The following is a 10089-nucleotide window of genomic DNA, read 5'->3' as shown; positions in this document are numbered from 1 at the left end:
TGTTCATCTTCTGGGCAAACCACTCTTTAGCTGTTCTAGACAAACCAGTGCATTGTAAAGTTGAAGAAAATTCTTCTTTCAGTCCCATGCATAGAACTCCTCAGTCTTTGAGAATGACACATGCGGGTGTGAAAAAACTTAGTTGTGAACTTTACAAGATCTTACTAAAAGGAAAATTAGGAAAACTTAGAGGATATTAAGGAATAAGGTAATGTCTAATTTCTATTATTAAAAGCTCACACTGGCTATTGTGAGGAGAAGTGATATGGAATGCGGTGGGAGCAGGAAAGTTACTAAGGCCAGCTAGCGGCTATTCTAGTCCTCCAGGAGAGAGGGTCATGCCACAATCAGAGTCTTGTATTAGAGATTACGCAAGGGGTCATCTTGGGATGTATTTTGAGGTGGAGTCCACTGTATTTGCTTATATGCAGTGCTTGGTGGAGATTGAAAAGTAAAAAGTGACTCCTATGTTCTTGAAAACTCTGTAAAAATATTATTGTCTTAGTAAAGATTAGGAGGTATCATGGGCTGCATTCTTTTTACCCAAATTTTTATGTTGAGGTCTTATCCTTGTACCTCAGAATATGAATGTGTTTGGAAACAATGTCTTTTTTACAGAGGTAATTAAATGAAAATCAGGCTATTCAGATGGTCCCAATCTAATCAGACTGGTGTTCTTATAAGAAAGGAAGTTTTGGCCACACAGAGGGGCAGCAGGGGTGCATGTGTACAGGAAACCCATGTGTGAAGACAAAACAAAAAAATAGCCAAGACAAAACAAAATAAATAGCCAAGTCAAAGTGAATAAGAAACATCTTAGAATAACTGAACCTGTTAACATTTTGATTATGGACTGTGAGCCTCCAGAACTGAGAGGAAGTCAATTTCTATTGTTTAAATTACACAGGTGTGGTATTTTTTTAAGAGAGACATAAGAAACTATGTCAGGGGAGAGCAGTTTTAGGATGTGGAATCAAGACTCTTGTTTGGGACATGTTATGTTTGCATCCATATTAGAAAGCAAATGGATTGCTGAGAGCTTCAACTGACTGAAAGGTGCATGAGCTCCTGCTGCATATCTGCTCCTCACTTTGACCCCATCCGCATTCACTAATGGGGTCTCTTTAAGCTCTTCTTTCACCTCTGTTTTATTTGTGTGTGGAAAGTTCATAGCTAATATTTATTCTTCCCTAATACATCAATCTCTTTCACTCATTGCTGACATTGGAAAATGTCAGAGAAAGGCCCTGATCTGAGTGATATTTGAAGGCAATGCCTGCTATCTTCCTGTACTCACCAAGCCAAGGGGGAGTCTTTCACCAGGACACCACTTCTACAGCAACCTATGCAATGAGGCAAGTCTGCAAAGCACTCCCCTCTGCTCCTTCCCTCTGATCTTCCTTTCCTACCAGAAGGTCCACCATAAGTCACTAGGCAGGACCATTCATCTCCAGTTTCTCTGTCCAAATGGTGTGTGTAGAAACCAATGACCATCATCCCAGTAGTAATAGCATACCTGATAGGCTAAGCAACTACTCTCTGCCCCCTATAAAGCACATAAAGTCAAGCTACAACTGTTTTATTATTGCACGGCCAAAGAAGAATTGCCAACTGGTAATATATTTCCTCTTTAGCAAACATCCCTAATATTCCAGAGGGGGTGAGGGAGGAAAATAACAATCTGGCTCATTACCAGCCAATGGCAGAGTAACCTGCAACAAACCCCATTGTATGAGGAGGGCTTCCAATAATATAAGGGGTCTTCAAACTATTTGTGGAAAATATATATTATTTTTTAAAATTATGCGTGGATACAAACATTTTTTGCACCAAAACATATTTATACTAACTTGCTACAACATGTCTGAACAGGATGTAGGTCAGTCACTAACATGGTTGAGGAAGCAGTTTGAAAACAGCCTCTATCAGAGCAACAAAACTTCCACTAAGATTGTAGGAGAACAAATATCAAGGTTATGGTGAAGCTTGTGTGGAGGGATGGTGACATCACTGATGCATTTGGAAATATTTGTGACCAAGTAAATCAGACCTTCACAAATGGATAACTTACCTTAAGAAGCAATGTGAGGAGATCGTTCCAAGATGGCTGAATCAGAACAGCTCCAGTGTACAGCTTCCAGCATGAGCGACGCAAAAGACAGTTGATTTCTGTATTTCCAACAGAGGTACTGGGTTCATCTCATAGGGACTCATTGGACAGCAGGTGCAGCCCATGGAGTGTAAGCCAAAGCAGGGCAGGACACCACCTCACCCAGGAAGCACAAGGGGTTGGGGAATTCCCTTTCCTAGCCAAGGGAAGATTTTCCAGTACCTGGAAAATCAGGACACTCCCACCCTAATACTGTGGTTTTTCAATGGTCTTAGCAAAGGGCATACCAGGAGATTATATCTCACGCCTGGCTCAGCGGGTACCACGCCCACAGTGTCTTGCTCACTGCTAGCACAGCTGTCCTAGATCCAACTGTGAGGCAGCAGGGAGGCTTGGGGAGGGGCGTCCACCATTGCTGAGGCTTTACTAGGTAAACAAAGAGGCCAGGAAGCTCGAACTGGGTGGAGCCCACCCCAGTTCAAGGAGGTCTGCTTACCTCTGTAGACTCCACCTCTGGGGGCAGGGCATAGCTGAACAAATGGCAGCAGAAACTTCTGCAGTCTTAAATGTCCCCGTCTGACAATTTTGAAGAGAGAAGTGGTTCTCCCAGCATGGAGTTTGAGATCTGAGAATGGACAGACTGCCTCCTCAAGTGGATCCCTGATCCCTGAGTAGCCTAACTGGAAGACACCTCCCAGTCGGGGCCGATTGAAAACTAATACAGCGAGGTGCCCATCTGAGATGAAGCTTCCAGGATCAGGCAGCAACACTGGCCATTATGAAATATTTGCTGTTCTGCAGCCTCTGCTGGTGATACCCAGGAAAACAGGGTCTGGAGTGGACCTCCAGAAAACTCCAACAGACGTGCAGCTGAGGGTCCTGACTGTTAGAAGGAAAACTAACAAACAGAAAGGAATAGCATCAACATCAACCAAAAGGACATCCACACAAAAACTCCATCTGTAGGTCACCATCATCAAAGTCCAAATATAAATAAAACCACAAAGATGGGCAGAAACCAGAGCAGAAAAGCTGAAAATTCTGGAAACCAGAGCACCTCTTCTCCTCCAAAGGATCAGAGCTCCTCACCAGCAATGGAACAAAGCTGGATGGAGAATGATTTTGATGAGTTGACAGAAGTAGGCTTCAGAAGATCAGTAATAACAAACTTCTCTGAGCTAAAGGAGGATGTTCAAACCCATCGCAAGGAAGCTAAAAACCTTGAAAAAAGATTAGAAGAATGGATAACTAGAATAAATAGCATAGAGAAGATCTTAAATGACCTGATGGAGCTGAAAACCATGGCACGAGAGCTATGTGATGCATGTACAAGATTCAGTAGCCGATTTGATCAAGTGGAAGAAAGGGTATCAGTGATTGAAGATCAAATGAATGAAATGAAGCGAGAAGAGAAGTTTAGAGAAAAAAGAGTAAAAAGAAGCGAATAAAGCCTCCAAGAAATATGAGACTAAGTGAAAAGACCAAATCTACACTTGATTGGTGTACCTGAAAGTGACAGGGAGAATGGAACCAAGTTGGAAACACTCTTCAGGATATTACCCAGGAGAATTTCCCCAACCTAGCAAGGCAAGCCAACATTCAAATTCAGGAAATACAGAGACTGCCCCAAAGATACTCCTTGAGAATAGCAACCCCAAGACACAAAATTGTCAGATTCACCAAGGTTGAAATGAAGGAAAAAATGTTAAGGGCAGCCAGAAATGTCAGGTTACCCATAAAGGGAAGCCCATCAGACTAACAGGGGATCTCTCAGCAGAAACTCTACAAGCCAGAAGAGATTGGAGGCCAATATTCAACATTCTTAAAGACAAGATTTTTCAACCCAGAATTTCATATCCAGCCAAACTAAGCTTCATAAGTGAAGGAGAAATAAAATCCTTTACAGACAAGCAAATGCTGAGAGATTTTGTCACCAGCAGGCCTGCCTTACAAGAGCTCCTGAAGGAAGTACTAATCATGGAAAGGAACAACTGGTACCAGCAACTGCAAAAAGATACCAAATTGTAAAGACCATCGATGCTAGGAAGAAACTGCATCAACTAATGAGCAAAATAACCAGCTAACATCATAATGACAGCATCAAGTTCACACATAACAATATTAGCCTTAAAGGTATATAGGCTAAATGCCCCAATCAAAAGACACAGGCTGGCAAATTGAGTCAAGACCTATCAGTGTGCTGTATTCAGGAAACCCATCTCATGTGCAGAGACATACATAGGCTCAAAATAAAAGGATGGAGGAAGATCTTTTAGGCAAACTGAAAACAAAAAAATGCAGGGGTTACAATCCTAGTCTCTGATAAAACAGACTTTAAACTAACAAAGATCAAAAGAGATAAAGAAGGCCATTACATAATGGTAAAGAGATTAATTCAACAAGAAGAGATAACTATCCTAAGTATATATGTACCCAATACAAGAGCACCCATGTTCATAAGGCAAGTCCTTTGACACCTACAAAGAGACTTAGATCCCCACACAATAGTAATGGGAGACTTTAACACCCCACTGTCAACATGAGACAGATCAACGAGACAGAAAGTTAACAAGGATATCCAGGACTTGAACTCAGCGCTGTACCAAGCGAACCTAATAGACAGTTACAGAATGCTCCACCCCAAATCAACAGAATATACATTCTTCTCAGCACCACATCACACTAATTCCAAAATTGACCATATAGTTGGAAGTAAAGCACTCCTCAGCAAATGTAAAAGAACAGAAATCATAACAAAGTGTCTCTCAGACCACAGTGCAATCAAATTAGAATTCAGGATTAAGAAACTCACTAAAAACCGCACAACTACATGGAAACTGAACAACCTGCTCCTGAATGACTACTAGGTAAACAACGAAATGAAGGCAGAAATAAAGATGTTCTTTGAAACCAATGAGAACAAGACACAATGTACCAGAATCTCAGGGACACATTTAAAGCAGTGTGTAAAGGGAAATTTATAGCACTAAATGCCCAGCAGAGAAAGCAGGAAAGATCTAAAATCAACACCCTAACACACAATTAAATGAACTAGAGAAGCAAGAGTAAAAACATTCAAAAGCTAGCAGAAGGCAAGAAATAAATAAGATCAGAGCAGAACTGAAGGAGATAGAGAGATGAAAAACCCTTTTAAAAAATCAATGAATGCAGGAAGGCAAGAAATAACTAAGATCAGAGCAGAACTGAAGGAGATAGAGACAGGAAAAACCCTTTAAAAATTCAATGAACCCAGTAGCTGATTTTTTGCAAAGATCAACAAAATTGATAGAGTGCTAGCATGACTAATAAAGAAGAAAAGAGAGAAGAGTCAAATAGATGCAATAAAAATGATAAAAGGGGTATCACCACCGTTCCCACAGAAATAATAACTACCATCAGAGAATACTATAAACACCTCTATGCAAATAAAGTAGAAAATCTAGAAGAAATGGATAAATTCCCGGACAGATACATACTCCCAAGACTAAACCAGGAAGAAGTTGAATCCCTGAATAGACCAATAACAGGCTCTGAAATTGAGGCAATAATTAACAGCCTCTCAACCAAAAAAACTGCAGGACTAGATGGATTCACAGCCGAATTCTACTAGAGGTAAAAGCGGAGCTGGTACCATTCCTTCTGAAACTATTCCAATCAATAGAAAGAGAGAGAATCCTCCCTAACTCATTTTATGAGGCCAGCATCACCCTGATAACCAAAGCCTGGCAGAAACACAACAAAAAAAGAGAATTTTAGACCAATATCCCTGATGAATTTTGATGCAAAAATCCTCAATAAAATACTGGCAAACCAAATCCAGCAGCACATCAAAAAGCTTATCCACCATGATCAAGTAGGCTTCATCCCTGGGATGCAAGGCTGGTTCAATATACACAAATCAATAAACGTAATCCATCATATAAACAGAACTAAAGACAAAAAGCACAATTATCTCAAGAGATGTGGAAAAAACCTTTGACAAAATTCAACAGCCCTTCATGCTAAAAATTCTCAATAAACTAGGTATTGATGGGATGTATCTCAAAATAATAAGAGCTATTTATGACAAGCCCACAGCAAATATCATACTGAATGGGCAAAAACTGGAAGAATTCCCTTTGAAAACTGGCACAAGACAGGGATGCCCTCTCTCACCACTCCTATTCAACAAGCTGTTGGAAGTTCTGGCCAGGGCAATCAGGCAGGAGAAAGAAATAAATCGTATTTGATTAGGGAAAGAGGAAGTCAAATTATCCCTGTTTGCAGATGACATGATTGTATATTTAGAAACTCCATAGACTCAGCCAAAAATCTCCTTAAATTGATAAGCAACTTCAGCAAACTCTCACGATATCAAATCGATGTGCAAAAGTCACAAGCATTCCTACACACAAATAACAGACAAACAGAGAGCCAAATAATGAGTGAACTCCCATTCACAATTGCTTCAAAGAGAATAAAATACCTAGGAATGCAACTTACAAGGGATGTGAAGGACTTCTTCAAGGAGAACTACAAACCACTGCTCAACCAAATAAAAGAGGACACAAACAAATGGAAGAACATTACATGCTCACGGATAGGAAGAATTAACATCATGAAAATGGCCATACTGCCCAAGTTAATTTATAGATTCCATGCCATCCCCATCAAGCTACCAGTGACTTTCTTCACAGAACTGGAAAAAACTACTTTAAAGTTCACATGGAACCAAAAAAGACACCGCATTGCCAAGACAATCCTAAGCCAAAAGAACAAAGCTGGAGACATCATGCTACCTGATTTCAAATTATACTACAAGGATACAGTAAACAAAAGAGCATGGTACTGGTGCCAAAACAGAGATATAGACCAATGGAACAGAACAGAGCCCTCAGAAATAATACCACACATCTACAACGATCTGTTACTTGACAAACCTGACAAAAATAAGAAATGAGGAAAGGATTCCCTATTTAATAAATGGTGCTGGGAAAACTGACTAGCCATATGCAGAAAACTGAAATTTGATCCCTTCCTTACACCTTGTACAAAAATTAATTCAATGTGGCTTAAAGAATTAAACGTTACACCTAAAACCATAAAAACCCTAGAAGAAAACATAGGCAGTACCATTCAGGACATAGGCATGGACAAGGACTTCATGACTAAAACACCAAAAACAATGGCAACAAAAGTCAAAATAGACAAATGGGATCTAATTAAACTGCACAGCAAAAGAAACTACCATCAGAGTGAACAGGCAGCCTACAGAATGGGAGAAAATTTTTGCAATGTACCCATCTGACAAAGGGCTAATATCCAGAATCTACAAAGAACTTAAACAAATTTACAAGAAAAAATCAGACAACGCTATCAAAACGTGGGAGAAGGATATGAACAGATGCTTCTCAAAAGAAGACATTTATGCAGCCAACAGACACATGAAAAATTGCTCATCATCACTGGCCATCAGAGAAATGCAAATCAAAACCACAGTGAGATACCATCTCACACCAGTTGCAATGGTGATCATTAAAAAGTCAGGAAACAAGAGATGCTGGAGAGGATGTGGAGAAATAGGAACACTGTTACACTGTTGGTGGGACTGTAAACTAGTTCAATCATTGTAGAAGACAGTGTGGTGATTCTTCAAGGATCTAGAACTAGAAATACCATTTGACCCAGCCATCCCAAAGGATTAGAAGTCATGCTGCAATAAAAACATATGCACAAGTATGTTTATTGCAGCACTATTCACAATAGCAAAGACTTGGAAACAACCCAAATGTCCATCAATGATAGACTGGATTAAGAAAATGTGGCACATCTACACCATGGAATACTATGCAGCCATAAAAAGGATGAGTTCACGTCCTTTTTAGGGACATGGATGAAGCTGGAAACCATCATTCTCAGCAAACTATTGCAAGGACAGAAAACTAAACACCGCATGTTCTCACTCATAGGTGGGAACTGACCAATGAGAACACTTGGACACGGGGTGGAGAACATCACACACTTAGGCCTGTCATGTGGTGGGGGGACGGGGGTGGGATAGCATTAGCAGAAATACCTAATGTAAATGACAAGTTAACAGGTGCAATGCACCAGCACGGCACATGTATACATACGTAACAAACATGCGCTTTGTGCACATGTACCCTAGAAATTAAAGTATAATAATAATAAAAAAGATCGTGATATTAAAAAAAAAAACAAAACAAAAAAGAAGTGATGAGATGATGGTGAAAGTGAACCTTGCAGCAGCAGACCATTCACATAAACTTATGGGCAAAAATTTTATCTTCTTTTGGCTTAATTGAAAAGGTCTGACAATTAACAGGAGAAAAAAGAGCTAGCACAAGAAGAAGATCAGTTGGTTCAGATTACATGTTTTTTTCTGGTAGAAAAACTAAAGTTGAGCAAACTATCCACTTGATGAGGGCCAAAACTGCTGTAGCTAAATCAGCTACAGAAAAGAACAGAATGTTCAGTGACAAATTAAACAAGTATGAAGGAAAAGAAAAGAAAAGATCCTAAAGCATTTCTTTGAAGAGTTGTAATAGGAAATCAAACATGACTTTTCCAGTGGCATTCGAAGGGACAAACACAATCAAAGCAATGGCTACCAAGAGGTGGCAGTGGTCTAGTCTAAGTAAATGCGACAAAAGCAAATATCATGCCAACAGTATTTTTGGATGCTCAAGGTATTTTGGTTGTTAACTTTCTGGAGGGTCAAAGAATGGTAACAACCACTTATGAGAGAGTTTAGACTTTGGAGAGAATTAGCCAAATCTTTGGCAGAAAAATGGATGAGATTGGATGCCTAGTGACTTTCCATCAAAAGTCTGGTAAAATTGCCCTTGTTTCATGAGATTAATAAGCAGGAGCATTGTTGCGATGGACAAGGACCCTCTGCTGAAGCTTTTCTAGGCATTTATCTGCTAAAGTTTTGGCTGTCTCCGAAGTGTCTCAGAAGTTGATGTTATTATTCTAAGTGATGTAACTTATGAATGGAAAACAAACATCATATGTTCTCAGTTATAAATGGGAGCTAATCTATGAGGATGTAAAGGCATACGAATGATAGAATGGACTTTGGGAACTCAGAGGGAAATGACGAAAAGGGAGTGATGAATAAAAGACTACAAACACCCCTGGGTGGTGGGTGCACCAAAATCTCACAAATCACCACTAAAGAACTTATTCACTCAACCAAACACCACCTGTTCTCCAACCTATGGAAGTAAAAAAGAAAAGAAAATGAAGAAAAAAGAAAAAAAAAGAAAATCACTAGGCATCCAAATTACAGTACTGATGCAGTATCTTTGGACATCTTTTTTTTTTTCTAAGATTAAAGTATCTTTAATGTGTATGCTGTTTTCTTCAGTTAATATAGTGGAAAGACTGCATTTATATGGTGAAATTCCCAGGACCCTCAATTCTTTATAGACAGGCTACATTACTTGTATCATTACTTGCAAACCTTCTTGAATGTGGTGGAGCTTACATTAAGAATAAAGTTTATATTGTCTACTTTCATATTGTAATTACATTCTTCCACAAACGTTTTGAAATCCCTTGTATTTCAAACCCATCTGGAAGAGCAGGAGCAGATTCTAATGTGTACAACACAGGATCCTCTCATCGAAATGATCAAGTGGCCTGTCTTTAGGATTTCCAGTCGCAGCCCTACACACAATACCTCTAACAAGGTATCCTGAAGTTATCACTATCCCTGAGCAAAAACTAAATGATGTCACAAGACTTATTCAAGGCCTGAAATGGTAAGTGGCAGCTGTCAATACCGACTAACCTATACTTTCCTTGAAAAAGATGAAACTATGGGCAGGAACTACTTGATATAACAGAAAAGTCAGCAGATGAAAAGAGAGCTATCAACACAAACTCAGTAAAAAGACTTAGGAAAGACAGTATCTTGACACAAATTTTAAAAACAAAAATAAAATGAAAGGAGTAAGAAGAATTATAGATGC

The sequence above is a fragment of the Theropithecus gelada genome, chromosome 11, assembly GCF_003255815.1.
Source record: "Theropithecus gelada isolate Dixy chromosome 11, Tgel_1.0, whole genome shotgun sequence".
Taxonomy (NCBI): Eukaryota; Metazoa; Chordata; class Mammalia; order Primates; family Cercopithecidae; genus Theropithecus; species Theropithecus gelada.
This window is presented reverse-complemented; position numbering follows the sequence as displayed.